The following is a 22679-nucleotide window of genomic DNA, read 5'->3' on the forward strand; positions in this document are numbered from 1 at the left end:
GGGGACCTACCTGATCCTGGGATCAAACTCACATCTCTGAAGTCTCCTGCATTGGCAGGTGGGTTCTTTACTACTAGTGCCACATGGGAAACCCATTCTTGGGAGACGTCATTCAAAAGAGAGAAACATGCCTGTCCTTATAGAGCTTACACTGTAGTGTGTGGGAGCAGAGACAGTAAAGAAACTATTAGTACATCAAAGCTATGGTTTTTCCAGTAGTCATGTATGGATGTGAGAGTTGCACCATAAAGAAGGCAGAGCTCCAAAGAATTAATACTTTTGAACTGTGGGGTTGGAGAAGACTCTTGAGAGTCCCTTGGACTGCAAGGAGATCCCACCAGTTCATCCTAAAGGAAATCAGTCTGAATATTCATTGGAAGGACTGATGCTGAAGCTGAAACTCTAATACTTTGGCCACCTGATGCAAAGAACCGACTCATTGTAAAAGACCCTGATGCTGGGAAAGATTGAAGGCGGGAGGAGAAGAGGACAACAGAGGATGAGATGGTTGGATGGCATCACCGACTCTATGGACATGAGTTTGAGTAAACTCCAGGAGTTGGTGATGGACAGGGAAGGCTGGCATGCTACAGTCCATGGGGTCGCAAAGAGTCGGACACAACTGAGCTACTGAGCTGAACTGAAATATATACATGTAGCCACAAGGATCAACTTATATATTTATTACCGAGGTCTGACAGGTGGGCCCGACTTCACCTTGAAGGGAATGTAGTGGATGCTGTTGGTGCCCCACCCAGATCCCCTTTAGGGCTGATGCACCCTCTCCTCCTCACCCCCTACCCCCACCCCCCGTTTCCACACCCTGTCCATGACTCAGTGTGTATTGATGGCCCCTTGCCTCAAGGTGGTATAACTTGATCTCCCTGAGCTCTCTCCAGGGAGGCCACATCCTTGCTAGCTCTTTCGCCCCTACCCCTTCCTGCCCCCCTCTTTCCCCTTGTCCAGGGAGCACTCTCTGTAAGTCATGTGCACAAGAATTCCTGTTTCATGCTCTATTCTAGGGAACCCAGCCTAAGGCAGGCCCCCAACCCCAGAGGAGTTCTACAGACAAGGAGGACTGATGGTTATTATGGCTCACTCTCCCCCAAATCTTTACTGTTCCATTTTCATCCTCGATTTATATTTGATATTCAGCCTTTTGGATGCCTGACGTTGCCCCGCAGAGAGAAGCAGGTCAAGCCCTGGAGACACATGCCCGGTGTCTGCTCTGTTCCTCCCACTCCTTTGCCTCTGCAGCCACAAACATTACCCGAGTGCTGACAGTGTGGCAGGGACTGTGCTGGGCTTTTGGAGGGGACATAGCACAGCATGGGGCCCCCCGTGTCACATGCTAGGACACTAGCGTCCAGTTACTGTCACATACCTACTGCATGCACGCTAAGTTGCCTCAGTCGTGTCCAACTCTTTGCGACCCCATGGACTGTAGCCCACCAGGCTCCTCTGTCCATGGGGATTCTCCAGGCAACAGTACTGGAGTGGGTTGCAATATCCTCCTCCAGGGGATCTTCCCGACCCAGGGATCAAACCCACATCTCCTGCGTTACAGGCAGATTCTTTACCATGAACCACAGGGGAAGCCCCACATACCTAATCCATATTTGAAAATAATCAAACATACTGTGTGGTCAGCTGGCTTAAAGATAAAGTTCATATACCTTTCTCGTCAGCAAAGTTTTTTTAAAAACAAATGCAACTCGGGTACACTTCTGCTCAAATGAATCAACATTGTCATCCGGACTGCCTCTTTGAGGCAGACAGAATAGGGAGGGCAGGGCAGGGCTGGTAGGGACCGAGGCCAGCAGCCTGTTCTGTGTAAGGGGAGAAGAACGTGTGTGCTCCTCTGGTTTTCATTACAAGAAGGAAAGCCCCGCTTCTGCTTCATAGATGCTAGTTTTCACATTCACCACATCAGAGGTGGATTTTTAAAAGGATGTGGATGGGTGCTGAGGCAGACATTCCTCACAGCTTGACAGCACAGACATTCCTGAAATAGTTGCAAGATTAAAGAAGTGCTTGGGAGGTTTTCCTTTAAAGTAAATTTTGTAGTATAATTCTTTGCTCCTGGCCCTCGGTGGGGGGGTTACATGAGGAAAATGAAAGGGGAAGGTGGCCCATCTATGGAAGTTTGCCAACGGCCTCCTCTGTGGTTCGGGTCTACCTGCCCACTAAATCTCAGATGGCTGAGAATGAGGCCTGTGCCTGGAAAGAGGGTGGTTGGTGGTGAGGGTCTTGAACTGGCAGGACCCTCCTCACCTGGGTGCATCTGGGGCCTTTATGAAAGTTTTAGGAACATGTTTTCCAACAGGCAAAAGAGTTTTGCATGAATAAAGGACTTGGGTCATTCGCTCTGGTATTTCGCCTTGCTGGAGAGGAGAGGAACCGGGTAAAACTTAGAAGGAGAGTGACCGTGACTCACTGCTGAAAGTCAGGCTTCAGCGAATTTCCCGCGGGCAGGAAGGGCTGCCTTGTTACTCACAGGCCACTTTCTCTTTGCCAACCCGCAAAGGAAAGTGTCTGAGCATCACAGCTCAGCTCTCTCGCACCTCTCCCACCTCTCGCCCCTCACAACAAAGAGCTCATGTTGTCCCCCCAGCCAGGGTGTGTAGGAGCATCAGCAAGGGGTCTTGTGGAAAAACAGGAGTCAGTAGCTCTTTGTTGTTCTTCAGTTGCTAGGGCCTGACCGTTTGAGACCCTACAAACTGTAGCACCGAGGCTCCCCAGTAGCTCTGAGTGGGACCCAACTGTCTACCTTTCTAATAAGCTCAAGGGCGATTCGTACACTACACTAACGTGGTCTTGAATCATGCTGGACCAGCCAGAACCTAACTGGTTCAGAAGCAACCACACCGAGGGGATGGAAGTGGCCTCCTGTGGCCCCTATGTTGATAAAGGTGGTTTCTTTTTCGGAGGACAGCAAATCTCCAGTCTCATCCCTGGCAACGATCCCAGTGACAGAGTGCTGCCATCAACGTCTTTGGTTGTTCCTCTTTGTCTATCGCACAGTCAGGCTGTCACCGAGGCTGGTTCTGGCCAGCATTCCTTCCTGCCTTCTGCAACCGGGCACCGGAGCAGGCCCCCTGGAAGAGAACATACATGAGACACAAAAGCGGAAAATGAAATCTCGCCTTCACCAGGCGATTTTCTGCTCCATCACTCCGCCTCCAGCTGCTTTATGAGCAGCGGCTCAGCAAGGCAGCTCTTTCTTGGCGGCAGCAAGGCGTGCACGGGGGAGCTGGGGCCCCGGCCTCCTCCGCCATGGAGTGTGCTTTGCATTCAACAGCCACTCCAGATGAAAGGGCCGATTGCTTCTAAATGCATAAATTGTTATTTCTTTATGACTCTCATAATAGGGGCTGGCCTAAAAGTGGTGTGAAGGGCTCCTAGTTTGCAGTTTCTCCTGTTTCCTGAGCTTTGCTCATTTTTCACAGCTCTTGAACTCTTCCTCTCAATCCCAGCCTGCCTGAGTGGGCGGGAGAGTGGAGGAGATGTGGGTGGAGTGTGCCAATTAGCGCAGACTAAGAGCAGCTTTGGCAAGAAGCCAGGAGAAGGGGGGCCCCCCTCAGGTGGAGATGATGACTCAGGGATCACAAGAGAACCTGCGTAAGGGGCCGTTTGGGTAGCAACCAATACCTGGTTTGAGTCACTGATGAATGTTTACCGGTATTAGGAGGAAGGTTGGAGCCCGGATGATTGCTAAATGAAGACAGGTTGACAAAGACGTGAACGTGTCAAGTCAGAATAAGGCAAGCCTGTCAGCTTTGTCGCCAGGATTTTGTGTTCTTTGATTAATGCCACAGAGCAGGGAGCCGGGTGCACGTGGCTGTTTGGAAGCCTCCTAGCATCAATCAAAGAGTGCCCTCCTGGGCGGGGAGGGGGTTGACGTGCTGCATGGGGTGGGGGGTGACATTATCTCCTTCTTGGAGGCCCCCTCACTCAGCAAGGGGTCCTTGAGACTGTTCACTCCAGAACTGATGTCTACCAGGCAGGGCTGGCTGACAGGTCCTTCAAGAAACTGGATAAACACCGCTTTCCTAACAGACCCTCAGAATCTCCTGGGGGCATTCTCAAGGGTGTAGGTATATGGGGTAGATGGCCTGGGGAGTGGGGAGGCCCTTATAGATAGGGGAGTTAGTATGTTTAAAGAGCTTAGATCAGCATCCAGCCTTATATGAATATTTGCTATTATTAATAATAAGCAACCATCATTGGAAGGACTTATGCTGAAGCTGAAACTCCAGTATTTTGGTCATCTGGTGCAAACAGCTGACTCACTGGAAAAGTTCTTGATGCTGGGAAAGATCGAGGGCAGAAGGAGAAGAGGACTTCAGAGGATGAGATGACTGGATAGCATCACCGATGCAATGGACTTGAACTTGGGCAAACTTCAGGAGATGGTGAGGGACAGGGACGCCTAGCATGCTGCAGTTCATGGGGTCACAAAGAGTCGGACATGACTGGGTGACTGAAAACAACAAACCATCAGAAATAGCCATCTTCCCTGTGTGCGTACGTGCATGTGTACTTAGCCGTGACTGTTGTGAACCCATGAACTAAATAGCCTGCCAGGTTCCTCTGTTCATAGGATTTTCCAGGCAATAACACTGGAGTGGGTTGCCATTTCCTACTCCAGGGACCATCTTCCCTGAGTTTCTTTAAATCAGTCTCCATCAGTCTCTCATGACCATTGTAACATGTTACAATGAGTTCGTCACTGATTACAGTAAATATTTTCTACTGATCTTTGTGTTTTTTTTGTTTTTTTTTTAAGTGATAGACATCCTTTAATTTATATGTTGTTTGGCCACGACACACGCCATGTGGGATCTTAGTTCCCCAACCAGGGATCGAACCTGTCCCCTGGTTCGATCCACTGGGTGTGGAGAGTTTTAACCACTCGGTCACCAGGGAAGTCCCTGATCTTTGTGTTTTAAAAAATAATTAGACTAGAATGGATTTGAAGTTGCTCTCTGAACAGTAGAGAATGTTACTTGTGGTTAACTTTCTCGGAGTTACACATACCCATAACCATCAGCTTTGGCCAACTATGCTGTGTGGTGTGGTGTGGTTACCAGCGTATGCACTGCATGGGTTTAACTCCTGGCTCCTCTGGTTACTAGCTGTGTGACCTTGGGTAACTAACTTTACCTTCTTTACCTTAGTTTCCTCATCTGTGGAATGGAGGACACTAAGAGTATCTAGCTTAGAAGGTTGTGATGAGACTTACACATGTTCATGTGTGTAGAGCACTTAGCACAGTGCCTACCATATAATTAGTGCTACTGTGTTGGCACTTTTTTGGACGTGTTGACTATCATTTGTCTCATGTCTATATTAGACATTGGTCTATTGGTCATTCCATCGATATATTGGTCAGTATTTCTCCAGTATTTCTTCTTGCTTGAAAACTCTGCTTCACTTATAGGAAACCTATTCTGTACACCCAAGTTTTCAAAGTTGACATTTGGGGAATACTAATGAATTATCTGCTTATTTTTTCAAAGATTTGATGTAGATATCCTTTCAAAATTAAGCTCCTTTAGTACATTCAAAATGTAAATCAGTGAAAATATTGATTTCATGGAATGTTCCAGAATATCCCCAGAGTTTGTCTTGTCTTTTCAGTATGAACCAAATTCCAGAGTAACCAACAGCTTAGATGGATGAAGGAAGGTTCTTCTATGTTGATATTACAAAAGAATTGAATTATGAAGGAAATGACACAGAAAATGACCGTTTTGCAGACCCTAATGAAAAACTGAAACAAGTGATGATCATTAATTGAGGTTAAAGTAGAAGTTAATGAGGAGCTTTGCAATAGGACATGCAGGCTATTACCAACCAAAGTCACTGAACAATCTTGGCATTATTAAAAATTCAACCTCCAGATAGGAGCTATTGTTGTTCAGTCGCAAAGTCATGTCCAACTGTTTGTGATCCCATAGACTGCAGCATGCCAGGCTCCTCTGTCCTTCACCATCTCCTGGATTTTGCTCAAATTCATGCCTATTGAGTTGGTGATGGTATCTAACCATCTCATCCTCTGCTGCCCCTTTCTCCTTTTGCCTTCAATCTTTCTCAGCATCAGGGTTTTTTCTAGTGAGTCAGCTCTTAGAATCAGATGGCCAAAGTATTGGAGCTTGAGCTTCAGCATCAGTTCTTCCATAAAATGAAGTAAATAGGATCATCAATAAAGTTGAACTTGGGTCAAGTCCAGCCATTAATTCTAACTTCTGTTGTTGTTGTTCAGTCACTAAGTCATGTCCAAATCTGTGACCTCGTGGACTGTGTAGCCTGCCAGGTTCCACTGTCCATGGGATTTCCCGGGCAAGAATACTGGACTGGGGTGCCATTTCCTTCTCCAGGGGATCTTCCTGACCCAGGAATCGAACCCGCATCTCCTGCGTTGGCAGGTGGATTCTTTACCACTGAGCACCTGGGAAGCCCCAATTCTAACTGCTAGGCTATAGAGAATAAAATGAGGAGACAGACATGTTAAACAGCATCATGAAAAATATATCAATAAAAGCTAGGATGTAAAACATACCAGAAAAGCTGATGTGGTTTCTTCAACGTTAGTCACTTGTAAAGAAATACACAGGAATGACTTCTAAATTAAGAGAGATTTGAAGAACACTTAAGAGATGTAACTACCACACTCAGTGAATGGACTGTTTGAATCATTCTTTGAGCAAACAACTATAAAAAATAATTTCAGTAGTTGAAAAAAGTTAAATATGACCTGGTATTAGGTGCTATTGAGGAATTAATGGTAATTTTAGTAAATTCAAGGATGGTATTACTACTGAGACTGATGATTAACACATGATTGTGTTGTGTGAGTGTGTTTTCTACTTTTGACTATGCTTAGAAATGTTCATAATAAGGATTTGAAGAAAGACTCTAAAATAAACATTATTAAAACAAATTAAATAGAATTGCAACATCCAATATTCTCCCTCTGTAACAGGCTGAACTGTGTCCCCTACAAATTCATATGTTGAAGTCCTAAGTCTCAGTGCCTTGGAGTGTGGCTGTATTTGTAGGCAGAGCCTTTAAAGAGATAATTAAGGTAAAATGAGATTATATGACACTTCCCAGGTGGTGCTAGTGGTCAAGAACCTGCCTGCCAATGCAGGAGATGCAAGATACTCGGGTTCGATATCTGGGTTGGGAAGATTCCCTGGAGAAGAGCATGGCAACCATCTCCAGTATTTTGGCTTGGAGAATTCCCATGGACAAAGGATCCTGGCAGGCTACCGTCCGTAGGGTCACACAGAGTGGGACACTATTGAAGCAAATTAGCACACATGAACACACGAGGTTATTGGGGTGGGAACCTACTCCAATATAACTGATGTCCTTATCAGAAATGGAGGGACTTCCCTGGTGGTGCAGTGGTTAAGACTTTCCCTTTGAATGCAGGGGGTGCAGATTCAATTCCTGGTTGGGGAGCTAGGATCCTACAGGCCTCATGGCCAAGAAAACCAAAAAACATAAAATAGAAGCAATGCTGTAACAAATTCAATAAACATTTTAGAAATGGTCCACTTAAAAACAATCTTTAAAAAAAGAGGTGGAGGTTGGGACACAGGCACTCAGAGGGGAGTGCCACACAAAGTCACATGGGGAAGAGGGACATCTACAAGCCAAGGAGAGAAGCCTCAGAGGAAATTAATGTGCCAACACCTTAATCTTGGAGGTCTGGTTTCCAGACTGTGAGTAAAAAAATTTTTCTTTTTTAAGCCACCCAGTAGGACCCAGCAGACTAATACACCCTCTTTCCTGCTTAGTCTTCTTACTGACACTTACCACTATCTAATGCATTACATTTTTATTCCCCTATTGCCAATCTTCCCCCACTAGAATGTACATAAGGGCAGTAAATTCTGTCTCTGTTGTTAATTGCTGAATCCCCAGTACCTATACCAGGGTCTGGTCCACTGAGCAAAGATGTTGCTTAATAAGTGTATGTGAAATGTTGAGTTGATGAATGAATAACTTAAGAGTTGCTTAATGATAAACTGTTAGGTTGATAATATTTTTCCAGGGTATGAATTGTCATCTAGTTATTCTACCTCTGTGTATCTACCGTATTCTACAGTTGGTCCCAAATTTTTGAACTTGGACTGGAGTCTAAGCACCTTGGGAGTCTGGCTTGCAGAGAGACCTCTCTATATTCTAATTCTCTTCTAGCCTACAGTCAGCCCAAGACCCTTTGTGGGCTGAACACAGAACATTTGTGTGAGGCTCTAGGCTATTCTAGTGTCTCCCTACAGGGGTCTGAAGAAGCAAAGTACAAGTGAAGCTTTGGAGAGGGGAAAATGTGGCTAAGAGGAAACAAGAAGTGCAAAATAGGAGTCTATCCGTAGGGAACACTCGTCATGTTTCCTGACTGCATGGACAGCACTTACTGAAAACTCATCCAGTGTTTGGAGAAGGTCCTGCCTCATGAGCCCTGACTCCTAGAGTAGTCCATTTCCCCAGACTCCCTTGCAGCTAAAGCACAGGCATGTGACCTGATCTTCACCAATCAGACACCAAACTGGCCTGAAACTTCTCTTTGAAAGTAGACAATGTAGGAATGCCATCGCCACCTAGAACTGATTTTCTGGTAAAGATGGTAAAGGGGATTTTTGGCAGTGGCAGTGGCTGAAAGGTCAAGTTTTTGATGCACAAGTGCTCCTGGTGCTGAAGGCAGTGGCAGTTGTAGTAAAGTAAGTTTCCAGCCTAAGTAAGAACGTTGTAAGCCAGAACACCAGGGCCTGGTGGCCACGCTGACAGCACAGTTCTGCAGCATGGCTGTGACTGATTCCTCTCAGAAACATCGTTAGTCCTTCTGAGAATTCTGTGAGCTGCCCAATACCCTTTGTGTTACTCCTTTTCTACCCCCATCAAAGAAATTTAGGTAAAAGGAATACAGGTTCATGAACCACAAAACACATGTTGAAGACATATCCTTGGAAAGAGAATGAAAAAAGGATTTTTTTTGTGGTAAAATACATGTAACCCTTTTCAAGTGTACAATTAGTAGCATGCAGTACATTCACTATGCTGTGTAACCACCAGCACTATCCATTTCCAGAACCTTGAGAATGAAATGTTTTAGCATGGGTTCAAGTCTTTGAAGATTCGAGATTTCTAGGTCACTTTTAACTCAAGATAACAAGCAATCACTGTCCAATTTATACAATGTAAGCTTCACAGCGATGTTGTTTATGGCTATGTTGCTGGCATCTAGTAGGTGCCTGAAAAATATGTGTTTGATATGGAAAGATCAAATGAGATAGTCTTTAGCCCAGTACTTGTGCAGTCTGAATGGAATATCGATGGGCATATACACACAGTGTTTCCCTTTAGTGGGAAGAGGTGCTATAACTGAATGGGTGAAGTAGCAATTCCCAGCCCAGGCACTCCTGTCCCCTGGGTGCTGGGGGCTAGAAAAACTGAAGCAGATTTTGCTTTGACCTCAGATAAAGCTAAACAAGGTCTCCTAAAGGCTCCCATGGCTGGAATTAGAACACGTGAGTGAGGGTATATCAGTTAGTTTCTGCTCTTTAGATGTTCAGACAGGGTTTCAGTGATATAACAAGAATTTCTAATATTTCTTGGAGGAAAGTTAGTAATAAAACACTGTTTGGTGGTAAAGGAGTTGGGGGGACATGCAGTCGTTCATTCAACTGTACTTACTGGGCGTCTGTTTTGTGACAAGTTCTTTTCTGGGTACCGAAATCTCGGCCACAAACAAAAGAGACAGGTGCCTTATGTCTAGAGCTCACATGCTAATGGGGAGAGACAGAAATTAAACAGATGTCGGATATGTCTGGTGGGGAAAGTGCTAGAAAGAAAATGAAGGCTGGGTAAGGGTAAAGAGGGTGACTAGAGGCATATGGTATTTGTGATATAGTCATCCTGGAGGGTCCCTGAGAAGGTGATATCTGAGTGGAGACCTGAGGAAAGTGAGAGAGAGTGTCACATAGCCAGCTAGAGTGTTCCAGACAGAGCGCGCAGGAGTGCAGAGCCCTGGGGTAGGAATGCTCTGGGCAGATCCCGGGAACCATGGGGAGGTCACTGTGGCCAGAGTGGAGTGAAAGGAGAGTTGTACGTAAGAAGGTCCAAGAGGCATCAAAGAAGATATTTTTCTCTGGAATGTTCAGAGTGAATACTGTAAGACATGGTGGACATACCTCTTGGGTCTCAAAGATGTTTTCTTCAAAGTGTTTCTCATCATGTAGGCAAGGGGGACAAAGGGACCACCCCCTCTTTCCTCACAGGCTTTTTGATTGCTTTTTCTCTTGAGGGCTCGCTATCTGGGTGAATTGCCATTTTTTACTTTCTGGCTTCCTGGGGTGAAGCTGGCTTTTCTGCAATGAGATAGGGACCGTTTAAGAGCCTTCTGCAAGCCCCAGGCAGTGTCTGTCCCCGGTGCCCAGCATTGGGCCAACTGTGTTGTCAGCGAGTGGGATGCAAGACTCAGCAATAGGGTGAAGATGAGCAGTAAAGAAAAGATCGAGTGTTGAGGACAAGGGAGGAGAGAGAGCTCCAGGGCCAAAAGCTTGTAAATTGTGATGTGCTGAAGACAGGAGAAAAATATCCTCTTCCTCTGACCCCGAAACATTTGCTTGGGCTTCTTATTTTTTAATTAATTAATTTTTGGCTGCGCTAAGCCTTCACTACTGCATGCAAGCTTTCTCTAGTTGCAGCAAGCAAGAGCTACTCCTCATCGTGGGGCCCGGGCCTCTCATTGTGGTGGCTTCCCTTGTTGCGGGGCACGGGCTCTAGGGCATGTGGGCTTCAGCAGTTGTGGTCTATGGGCTTAGTTGCCCCAAGGCACGTGGGGTCTTCCTGGACCAGGGATCGAGCCCACATCCCCTGCATTTGCAGGCCAGAGCTTAAGCACTGAGACATCAGGGAAAACATCAAAAAGACCTGGGCTTTTTGAGCTGTATTTCTCCTCATACTTTCCCATTAATTTTCCTGATCTTAAGAGAAAAGATGATTGCTGGAGCTGAGCAGAGAGTCTAACAAACAGCAGGTGTCTGTGTTCCTCCTCAGGAAACTCATTACTGGGGAATGCATCACATTTGAAACTGGCATGGTGGAGCCTGCCAGAGCCATGCATACCCCCTGATTAAATACAGGATGGATTATGCTGTTTTCCTTCAGCCTGTTCTTTGCTGGCACAAACTATTCTTTGACATGAAGTTGAGACTATTATGTTCTGTCTGATACATAATCTCAGTAACCCCACATTTCCGGATCTTCGTGAGTGCCCTTTTTTTTATACCCACATTTAATAGCCAGGATCTTTGTTCCACAGGAAACCGGTGCCCTCTGGGTATTTCTGAAGGAGGCTGCATGCCCTGGGGCTAGGTGTCACTTACCCCCCCCGCCCTCCTACCCATGGATCCTTTTGCTTTTCTGTCAGCGGCTGTCCCCTCACTCTTTTCCATGCTGCTACTCTCTGCTCTGCTTCAACCTAAGAATGGGCACAGCCCCCTCTTTTATTCCCTAACTCACCTCTAAAGCTGAGCTGGTGTGTGTGGAGGCAGGGATGAGAGTCTAAACACCGAACAGCTTCCCTGGCCCAGGGAATAGCCAGTCAGTCCTGAGGGAGCCCAGCTGTGTCGAGCCGAGTCCGTTAGTGTCTGGAGGTGAAAGAGTCCTGGGGCTGGGAGCCAGAGTGCTCAGGGCGATGGTGGTGGGAACCGGGAGAGAAGGCTCAGGAGAAGGCTATTTACCAATACTATAAACGTTTAACACCCAGAATGGCTATATAGTATGTACTCATTACATAGTCTTGTGTGACAGATTTGCTGAAGGACTGATGATATTGCTGGGGCGACTTGAACTTAGATCTCAAGCATGACTGTAACCTTATCTGTCGTGCCCCATTGGAAGGACCCCCTCGCTGGCGGTCTCTTGCCTCGGGTAACCAGCTGGCTGCCCTGATTCTGGGGTCTCTTCCCTCAGAGCTGAGTTCCTTCTCAATCTACTTTCATTCTTAAGTCTAGAATTTCCCCTGTTCCCTGCATTCAGCTCAGCTCAAACATTTGTCAGGGAAAACTGGAAATCTCTTCACAAAAATGACCAAAAACAGTCTCCAGAGAAATCATAATCATGATTTTGCCTAAGGGATGAAGAGTAAGTATCCTCAACCCATTTTCCCTTCGCCTTTGTCAAAGTGTCACTCCTTTCCTCAACCCTCCCTAGGAGGGGTTCTGCCCCCACACCCTAGAGCAAGAGGTACAACTTACAGCCATCTTTCAAGACAACATTTTGGGTTTTCTACCTTAGATGTGAAAAGCACTTAGCCAGTGCCCTAGCAGATGGCAGAGGCTGAATAAGAGACATTTTTGTTCATCGTTTCATCATCACAGCTCTTAGGAGTTTGTCAGTAACTTTGTTGAAGAAATGGATTCATTCCTTCGTTCATCTGTTCAGCAGATATGTATTGAGGGCCAACTATGTGCTAGACACTGTCTTGTTTGAGGAAACAAAAGAAAACAAACAAAAAAGACAAAAATCCCTTCTCTTATGGAGTTTACATTTTAATTGGGGCGACAATAATCACAAAATAGACAACTGAAATACAGAGTGTGTTAAATAATAATAATGTTAAAGATGCTAAAAAGCAGGAAGGAAGAATAGGGGGCACCGAGGGAATTTTAGATAATGATTTTGACTTTAGAGATTTCGTGTGATTTTAGATAGAGAACTAGGAAGGTGACATTTGAGTAGAGAGCTCTGGCTGCTATCTGGCGGTGGGCTGGGGAAGAGAAAACCCATTACCACACAGCTAGCAAAAGCTGTGACGTGAGAAACTCATATGTAATAAAGACGGAATTGAAATCCTTTACAGCAAAGTGCTCCAGGTGATCCTTGGTTTTCTCCTTTATTGAATAAAGATGAGATTTTTTTTTTTTTTTTTTCAAAGAAGGAGCTACATTTCCTCACTTTCAGGGCTTTGGGCAGTCATCACACCTTCCCTTCCATCTCCCTAAGTTGTAGAAGGGTAAACATCTCCAGCACAGTAGAGACAATTAAACTTGTGTTTCGTTTGTATCAGGAAATAAAGACAAGTGTGACATTGCTTCTCTTGGTGCCTTGCATTTTCCCCAGAAATCAATCATAAATGGTAACATTGGGGCTGCTTTTATGTACCTGAACCAGATATAGCTTGTTTCAAATAATTTCACATTAAAATAACCCAATAATGAATTTTGCTATCACATTTCCAGAATGTACCTGCATTGGGCAGTTTCATTGACCCCAGACTCTAACTGTTGCCTGTAGCAGCAAATGTTTAGGTTTAGGCTGATATACGAGCCTGTAAGAAGTGATCAATTTTTAGAGGATTTTATTGTTGAAAAACAGTTCTGTCCCCTTGCTCCCATCATATAGTATGCCCTTTGAGTTTGGAGGTGGCATTTTTTTTTTTTTTTTAGTTGAAAGGTTAAGAAGTTTTATTTTATTTTTTTAGATTTTTATTTTTTCTTTTTCTTTTTTTATTTTATTTTATTTTTTTTAATTAGTTGGAGGCTAATTACTTCACAACATTTCAGTGGGTTTTGTCAGGAGGTGGCATTCTTATTGATAACAAAATAGTTCAATGCCTATTTGGTGATCTGTAGCGATGGTCAGTCAGATTTGGATAAGGTGCTGTGTAAAACTCAGATTTGGATAAAGCTCTTTGTTTTGTATATCCTGTCTTGCATATTCTGAGGACAGGGTGTCATCTTTGGAAGCGGTAGCCAGCCCATACTCAATAGGCATGCATTTGGCCTGGTCAGTTAGGCCTGGCTTGGCCTGGTCTGCCTCGCTCATTTTCAGCCATGCCCTTCAATAGTTTGATCAAATTACCTGCCAGAGGAAAGTATTGTCTGAATGGTTAATCCTGGAAAAAAATTCCTGATAAAACTCACAGTTAGAAGAACTGAGTTCTAATTCCAGCTTTCTCATTCATTTCTCCTAGCCACAGTTTTCCCATTCATAAAATGGGATGAACAATACCAATCTCAGGGCTATGGTGTCAACTGAATGAAATAATGTCTTATATATTTATAATAATAAAATATCTCACACAATGCCCAGCTTGGAAGTAAATCAGACACCATTATTTGAGTTATTTTGAAGAGTCAATGAGCTCACAGTTGCGGAAGCATTTTGTTCCTTGGAAAGAATTGTCACCACCATCACTGACATTGCCACCACTGTCATCAAGGAGCCCTGTTTTCTCTATGTAATTATAAACCCCTCTTCAACTTCACCCCGTTCCAGATATCCAAAGGGCATTTAACGTATCTTATTTGCTATAGTTCGCTGTAGAGAAGGACATGAGACTAAAATTAGAAGTCTTGCATTCTAGTCACAGCTTTCCATTAGATCTTTATGCAACCTTAGAGAAGTCACAAACTCTGAGTGTTTCTTGATCATCTGTAAAATGGGAATGCTGAATTCCTAAAAATTTTCATAGTGCTCAAAATTTTTACAACCCTGTGTAAAGTGCAGGAAAGAATGGAACTGTCGGCTTAGGTTTCTGCGAAATGGGAGGTGAGGGTGGTTTCATCAGTCCTGGCTTCTGCCTGTCATTAGCCTTGTCCTGTAGGTGAGTCAGCCAGAGCATCTTTCTGAAATGGAGACAGGGTTGTCACTCATCTGCTTAAAAACTAGTGTGGGGGTTGGGGGGAGAGAGATAAACTGGGGGATTTGGATTAACATACCCACACTACTACGTATAAAATAGGTAAGCAACAAAGACCTATTGTATAGCACAGGGAACTATTAATATACTCAATATTCTGTAATAACCTATAATGGAAAAGAATATATTCCAAATAATATATATATGTGTGTGTATTTATAACTGAATTAGTTTGCTGTATACTTGAAACTAACATAACTTTGTAAATTAACTATAGCTCAATTTTTAAAAAGCATACATATACAAGGAAAAAAATCTGTCATTGACCTCCCATTGCATAGATTTAGTGAAATCTAAATCCCATGGCATGGCATGCTAAGGGCAGCTTGTAACCATGAAACCCTGGAAACAATGTAGGTCTCCCCTAATGAGAAACAAAGTGTAATATCTCAATAGTCAGAGCATTATTATCAAGTTAAAATAACATTACTGTGACTAAGTAACGACAGGAAAAGTGATTATAATGAGATTTTTAAATGCAAGGCAAAAACATTTTGCATACAGTGTGTTTATAATTATGCTAAATAAGACAAAATATCTTACTTATTTAAAAAGATAATTTTAACAAACCTGAAATTATGAATAATAGTAGATTTCAGTAGTTTTTCCTCCTTTGTAATGCTACTATATTTTCCATTTTTTCTCTTTAATGAGAGCATATTCTTTTTGGAAAATTATTTTCATTGCTTTTTTCCTTCTTCCAAAAGTAAATTGTGTTCATTTAGGAAGTTTCAGAAAATCCAGTCAAGATTTTTTTTAAAAAGTACCTGTACTCCCCACCTGTAAGAAATAACCACTGGTAAATCCTTTTATACATTTTATGTATACATATATACACACACAAATAAGATACATACACAAATATATACATATATGTTGTTTATTCATTAAGTCGTGTCCAATTCTTTTGTGACCCTATGGATTATAGTCCCCAGGCTCCTCTGCCCATGGGGTTTCCCAGGCAAGAATACTGGAGTGGGTAGCCATTTCCTTCTCCAGGGGATCTTCCCAACCTAGGGATCGAATCCAGGTCTCCTATGTTGCAGGAAGATTCTTTACCACTGAGCCACCAGGGAAGCCCACATATGTATAAATACAAGAATAGGATTTAATGGTGGCTATATACAAATATGGAGAGGCAATGGCACCCCAGTCCAGTACTCGTGCCTGGAAAATCCCGTGGACGGAGGAGCCTGGTGGGCTACAGTCCATGGGGTTGCTAGGAGTCGGACACGACTGAGCGACTTCACTTTCCCTTTTCACTTTCATGCATTGGAGAAGGAAATGGCAACCCACTCCAGTGTTCTTGCCTGGAGAATCCCAGGGACGGGTGAGCCTGGTGGGCTGCCGTCTATGGGGTCGCACCGAGTCGGACACGACTGAGGCGACTTAGCAGCAGCATATACAAATATATATATGAAACTTTTTTAATTATGAAAATTCTGGTACCCAGAGTAGCAAAAAAAAAGGTGAACAGTACCCTTCATATTGTAGATTCTCTTAATGAGACTCAGTCCTACCTGGTACCACACATCTCACTTAAGTGTTACTGGCTTCTCTACCCTGGGATGGCAGTCCCATTTTCTGCCTTCAGGGTTCACACTGCAGAAAGTGCTTCCGGGTGCCAGGCGAGGAAAATCACTTTCTATGTGAGTTCGGTAGCTTTCTTAATCTCATTTCACTCTTAATGCTCGGAATCTAACTATAGAACTCTCAAGATAACAACAGAGGCATTACTCAAGGATATTTGATCATCTTTAACACAGAGATCCTGACTATCCTTCGGAGCCCCATTTTTTGGGGTTTCCAACGAGGTGGCACCCGCTGTTCCTGTGGCTGGAGGAAATGAAAGGTGAGTGTAGGATGAGACTGTCTTCTGTGGGCACAGCCCCCCTGTCCTCAGCTAGGTATTGGAGACGTGAATCAAGAGTGGTGAACACATTCATTCGTGCCCACAAAGACAGTTTCACCAAAATTGCAACTGGGAGGGAGACTTTTATAGAAACTCAACCCACTCACCAAGCCTGATCCTACCGGGAACCAAGCTATGGGACTTGCCCAACAAAACCGTGAAACAAGTTTATTCATTCAACAACCACTTGAGTGGTGACTGCACAGATGCCAGGTTCTGGCGTACCCAGGTTACCAAGACAGCAAGATCCCTTCTGGTGGGGGAAATGCCCCCTCCTTGCAGAAGAAGGGTAAACCTGGGAGGAGTGAGTCGTGTCTCAGGGAATCAGAAGAATTTTCCAGGCAAAGGGCACAACACTTGGAAAGGGAATGGGGAAGAGCTTGCTGTGTTCAAGAAACTGCAAATAGACCAATGCAGCTTCAGAGAGGTGAACCGGAGGTGGCAAAGAATAAGGTAGAGTTCGCAGCGGATTGAAGGCCACTTTGGGAAGTGTGGATTTCATTTTCAGGCAGTAGAGAGGAGGAATTTAAATAGAGTAGAGATGTGGGGACAGACTGTGGCGATTCTGGCTTCCCTTTCGCTCCTCTCCAAGGTGTCCATTTTCCTGTCTCCAACTTACCCCCCACCCATATTCTCAGCTCCTCTCCCTAGAGCCCTTGATTTCTAAGGTAAATCTCAATCACAAGAGGCCAAAAGTCATCCCCAGGAATTTGCACTGTAATGGTAGTTAAAGCCTTCAGATGAGAACTGATTATCTGACTATAGAATTGCAGGCATTGGCCAGTCGGTAGGAGAGAACTGGTGGAACATTCTTGAATTGTGAACTATTCTTCCATCTCTGGTCACACACACCTCGCAAAGGGTCAGACTTGCCTTCAAGGAAGCCAGCTAAGTACTTGGTACCCACTTTCCTCACGGGGGGAGCACAGCTCCCACTTTTCCTCATGGGGGAACACAGCTCCCACTTTTCCTCACAGGGGAACACAGCTCCCACTTTCCTCCTGAAAGGAAACACAGCTCCATCTCCCAGAGTTGAATTGTAGGGTCTTAACAACAGGAGGGATCTTGGAGTCCTCCTGGGCTATGACCCAATCACCCAGGCTCTTCTGGAAGGCGGGCTCAAAATATTCCCTTCATTTTTATCAGATTTGATTAGCTGGCATCTTATAATGTTTTCCGTCTCTTGATCATTTTCTGAGAGGAGTTAATGAATGGAAAGAGTCAGCAGGGTCCAGGTAATCCACAAATCAAACACCGCATCTTGGTGTTGTCAGAAGTGGTCTGTGTTCCATTTTCGTGAGAAATAAACCTAAAGCTTGAATGACTAAGCTGAAAGTCATGGCATTATCTCCCTCCTAGTCTTACCATGCAGGGTTTTTTCCCTACTGTATCTTCAAGTCTCCTCCAAATCTTTGAAATCTTATCATGCAGCTTCTGTAATACAACTTCTGAATTATGGAAATTGTAATGCAATAAAACTTCTCTGCTGCCTGCCGTGTCAGATATTATCTAGTAGATCTCAGATACCCCAGGTGTATCACTCTTTCTCTCCCACACACACAACCCCCTCATACTCCTTTCAAACATCAGCCTCCATTTGACACCGTGGGACTCCTCGAGTCACCTGTGTCAACCGTTCAGCGCTGGCTGACCCATTTCCTGCCCCAGCCAGCTTGGGGCTAGAAAGGCGATGTTCCATTTACTCTGTAAAAAGTTAAATGTCACCCTCTGATGTTTACTGGCTTTGAAGTTTCCTAGCCATGGTACGTGGGGAAACTTTTCTGTCTCCATCAGACTCCTCCTCACCCCCTGTTCTGTGTGCAAACAAGTTCCTTGTTGTGATTGCTCATTTCTGCCCTCACATCCCTTCAGTTGTGGGGTTTCTTATTGTCTTACTAACAAAAATAGCAACAATATTTACCCGGGACTTAACTATGAGTCAGACACTCTTAAAAGCACATTTGGATATATGTACTCACTTCGTACCCACAACAAGTCTTCAAGGCAGTTGCCATTATGAGCCCTATTTTACAAATAAGGCACCGAGGGGTTAAGAAACCTGCTCAAGGGTGCCCACCTACTGAGGGGCAGAATCTGTGCCCTAAACCAGTGGGATTTGGCTCCTCCGTTTCTCATTTTCTTCTCCTCCAACTATCTCCTATGTAGCTACGTTCACCCAGTGCCATGTTTACCCTGTGCCAAGCACCGTACCAGGCACTCGGGATTCGGGGGTGATGCTTTGAAACCCTTGCCTATAGTTTGATGGAGGAGACAGGCCGGCACACCATAAGCCAGAGTGTGCTGGGTGGGGGCGGGGAGGCCGGGGCCATCGCTGTAGGACTTTGAAGGGCGTGTTGGAGCCTGTGACACTTTATCTGGGATGTGGAATGGGCGTCTGTGATAGTGCTATAACCCACGAGCTCTTCTTCCACCATCAGATATGGTCTCATGTGCTTCTTTCTCTTTCTGCAGTTTCTGAAACTTCAAAATTCTCTTTGCCTTTTGCTCCAGGACAGAAGTTTTTGAACTTAACTGTTGCATTAAGATCATCCATGGTGGCAGCAACTGGTTGGTTTTCCTCTTGGTTACAGGCTTGACATGTTTTTCAGTCCCCCTCATACCCAGAGGTGGTGTTTGCTGGAGGCTGGCTGAAGGGATGGGGTGGGAGGGAAGCAGTGCCAGGCTCTTCCAAGCCTGGCCCATAGGACCACCCTCAAAAACCTCCTCCCTTCCACTGCAATCCCAGCATCCACTGGAGGCCTCAGGGAGCTTCCAACAGACACCCGGGACTGAGAACCACTGACTGTTAATGCTTGTTTTCATTGCTGCCGCATTACCTTGGCTACAGCAAGACCACTTGACTTGGGGTTTGTGGAGGGGCTGACAAACGCAGACTTTTGTTTTCTTCCTTTAACTGTTCTCTTAGAAAACCCTTGTCCAGCCAGTGATTGCTATTGGATTTACCTGTGAGCAGATGAGAGTGGTGGTTGTCTGAGGGTCTTAATGTGCACTGGAGCCATCTGATTAAAAAATCGTATTTTAAGATCTGAGTCATATCATGCTATATAAGGGCAGAGACACTGACAGGGACCCTGTCCACAATAAAAATAATATAAATATAATACAAATAATCATGAAATATATATTATTTTGATAGAATCCAATAAACATAAACACACATATAAGGGCACAATAATATTTGAGCACTGGTATCTGCCAAGCACTGTGTTAAGTGCTCTACATGTAATATCTCATTTAATCCTGACAATAGTGCTCAGAGGCAGGCATTACAATTGTTATCCTGTTATAGAGATGAAACCAAGGCAGAGAAGAGAAATTATTTATTCAGGGTCACCTGATGAAGAGGGCTTCCTAGGTGGCTCAGTGGTAAAGAATCTGCCTGCTAATGCAGGCTTTGCACGGGAGGCTCAGGTTTGATCCCTAGGTTGGGAAGGTCTCCTGGAGGAGCACATGGCAACCCACTCCAGTATTCTTTCCTGGAGAATCCCATGGACAGAGGAGCCTTTCGGTTCAGTTCAGTTCAGTTACTCAGTTGTGTCTGCAACCCCATGGACTGCAGCATGCCAGGCCTCCTTGTCCATCACCAACTCCTGGAACTTGCTCAAACTCATGTCCATTGAGTCAGTGAAGTCATCCAACCATCTCATCCTCTGTCATCCCCTTCTCCTCCCACCTTCAATCTTTCCCAGTGTCAGGGTCTTTTCCAATGAGTCAGTTCTTCACATCAGGTGGCCAGAGTATTGGAGTTTCAGCTTCAGCATTAATCTTTCCAATGAATATTCAGGACTGATTTCCTTTAGGATTGAGTGGTTTGATTTCCTTGCAGTCCAAGGGACTCTAAAGAATCTTCTCTAACACCACAGTTCAAAAGCATCAATTCTTCGGCGCTCAGCTTTCTTTATAGTCCAACACTCACATCCATTCATGACTACTGGAAAAACCATAGCTTTGACTAGATGGACCTTTGTCAGCAAAGTAATGTCTCTGCTTTTTAATATGCTGTCTAGGTTGGTCATAGCTTATAACTTAGGTCATAGCCTAGGTTGGACTTAGGCTATAGTCCAGGGGGATCGCAAAGAGTTGGACACGACTGAGTGACTGAGCATGCACACATGATAAAGAAGATGAGCCAGGAGTGAAAAGCCATCTGACACCCAGGCCCACAGCACAGTGTTTGTTAACACTCAACATATGGGACCTTCACACAGCTGCTGCCTGACCTCCAGGTGCCCACCCCAGTACCACCCTATGCTACCCCATCTCAGGGACTGCTTTCAGTCCAGACTGAGCCATATTTCCCTTACCCACCACTCAGCACACTTTCTGTAATTAAAATTTAGTTGATGTGAACAAAGTCACTGGACTAGATGACTTCCCCTAGTTCTTCCCATACAGTTTGAGATTCCTTGGCACCACGGCAACCAGATTTTTACATTAAACTGGATCCTTGGAGGTAAGGACATGCAGGAACTAAGTGAAGTGGCTGTGAGGAAAGGTAACCCTCTTACACTGTTGGTGGGAATGCAAACTAGTACAGCCGCTATGGAGAACAATGTGAAGATTCCTTAAAAAACTGGAAATAGAACTGCCATATGACCCAGCAATCCCACTCCCGGGCATAGACACTGAGGAAACCAGATCTGAAAGAGACACATGCACCCCAATGTTCATCACAGCACTGTTTATAATAGCCAGGACATGGAAGCAACCTAGATGCCCATCAGCAGACAAATGGATAAGAAAGCTGTGGTACATATACACCATGGAATATTACTCAGCCATTAAAAAGAATACATTTGTATCAGTTCTAATGAGACGGATGAAACTGGAGCCCATTATACAGAGTGAAGTAAGCCAGAAAGATAAACACCAATACAGTATACTAACATATATATATGGAACTTAGATAGATGGTAACAATAACCCTATATGCAAGACAGAAAAAGAGACACAGATGTATAGAACAGACTTTTGGACTCTATAGGAGAAGGTGAGGGTGGGATGATCTGAGAGAACAGCATCAAAACATGTATATTATCAAGTGTGAAACAGATCGCCAGTCCAGGTTGGATGCATGAGACAAGTGCTTGGGGCTGGTGCACTGGGATGACCCAGAGGGATGGGATGGGGAGGGAGGTGGGTGGGGGGTTCAGGATGGGGAACACATGTAAATCCATGGCTGATTCATGTCAGTGTATGGCAAAAACCATTACAATATTGTAAAATAATTAGCCTCCAACTAATAAAAATAATTGGGGGGAAAAAAAAAGATTTGCTGTGCTGATAAGTGGTTCCTTCAAGGGGATCCACTGAACTTCTCACCAGCCTCACTCACCCTCATTCGATGCTACTTTAGCCATTAAGTGCTCTCAAGAGCCCACAGAAGTGTTCAAGGGCCTTTTAAAAATTTGTAAGGAACGCCAAAGGGAGAAAAGAAAACTACAAAATTGAAATTAATGGAGGTTCGATTAAATGCCTGCAAAAATATCACACTAAGCTTCATGAATAGTTAAATTTGGAATTCATAAAAAATTCAAGATGCTTAAAAACAATAAGGCCTGCTTTTCTTACTTTGAGAGGTTTTCTAGTTTGCATAATGATGGTTGAAGAATCACAGCCAGTCATAATTTGGATGTATTCCTTGTAGGCGAAAGCATTGCAAAAGCAGAATTACAAAAGTCATATCATATTTTTTACAGCCAAAATATTAAATAATTTGTTCAAATTGGCCAGCTATGGAACATGTGAGATGTGGATGTTTTCTTCTATGTTCGACATGGTGTTGGATGGAATCTCCGAAAGGAAGAGTCCCTAAGATCTGGGAATCACATACCTCTCCAGACCGTGAGAGAGTTTAATGTAAGCAAGAAGCAGATCCTGGTTGCTAGGGGTAAAGGGTAGACCTGGGGGGGATCCCCCCTCAGCCTGGAGTGGGGAGGCCTGAGAGGGGAAATAGAGTTCTCGAAGGAAACGCTGCACTTATCCAGTCTATCTTGGGAAAGAGGCCTGTTTGAATGCGTCCAA

General features: G+C 44.5%; 1 long non-coding RNA gene across 1 annotated transcript in view; it reads left to right on the forward strand.

Annotated features, from left to right (window-relative positions):
• Nucleotides 1-22679, forward strand: part of LOC136144935 (uncharacterized) — a 122327-nt gene that overhangs the window by 63257 nt on the left and 36391 nt on the right. The window lies entirely within an intron of this gene.

Source organism: Muntiacus reevesi, chromosome 12 (genome assembly GCF_963930625.1).
Source record: "Muntiacus reevesi chromosome 12, mMunRee1.1, whole genome shotgun sequence".
NCBI lineage: Eukaryota > Metazoa > Chordata > Mammalia > Artiodactyla > Cervidae > Muntiacus > Muntiacus reevesi.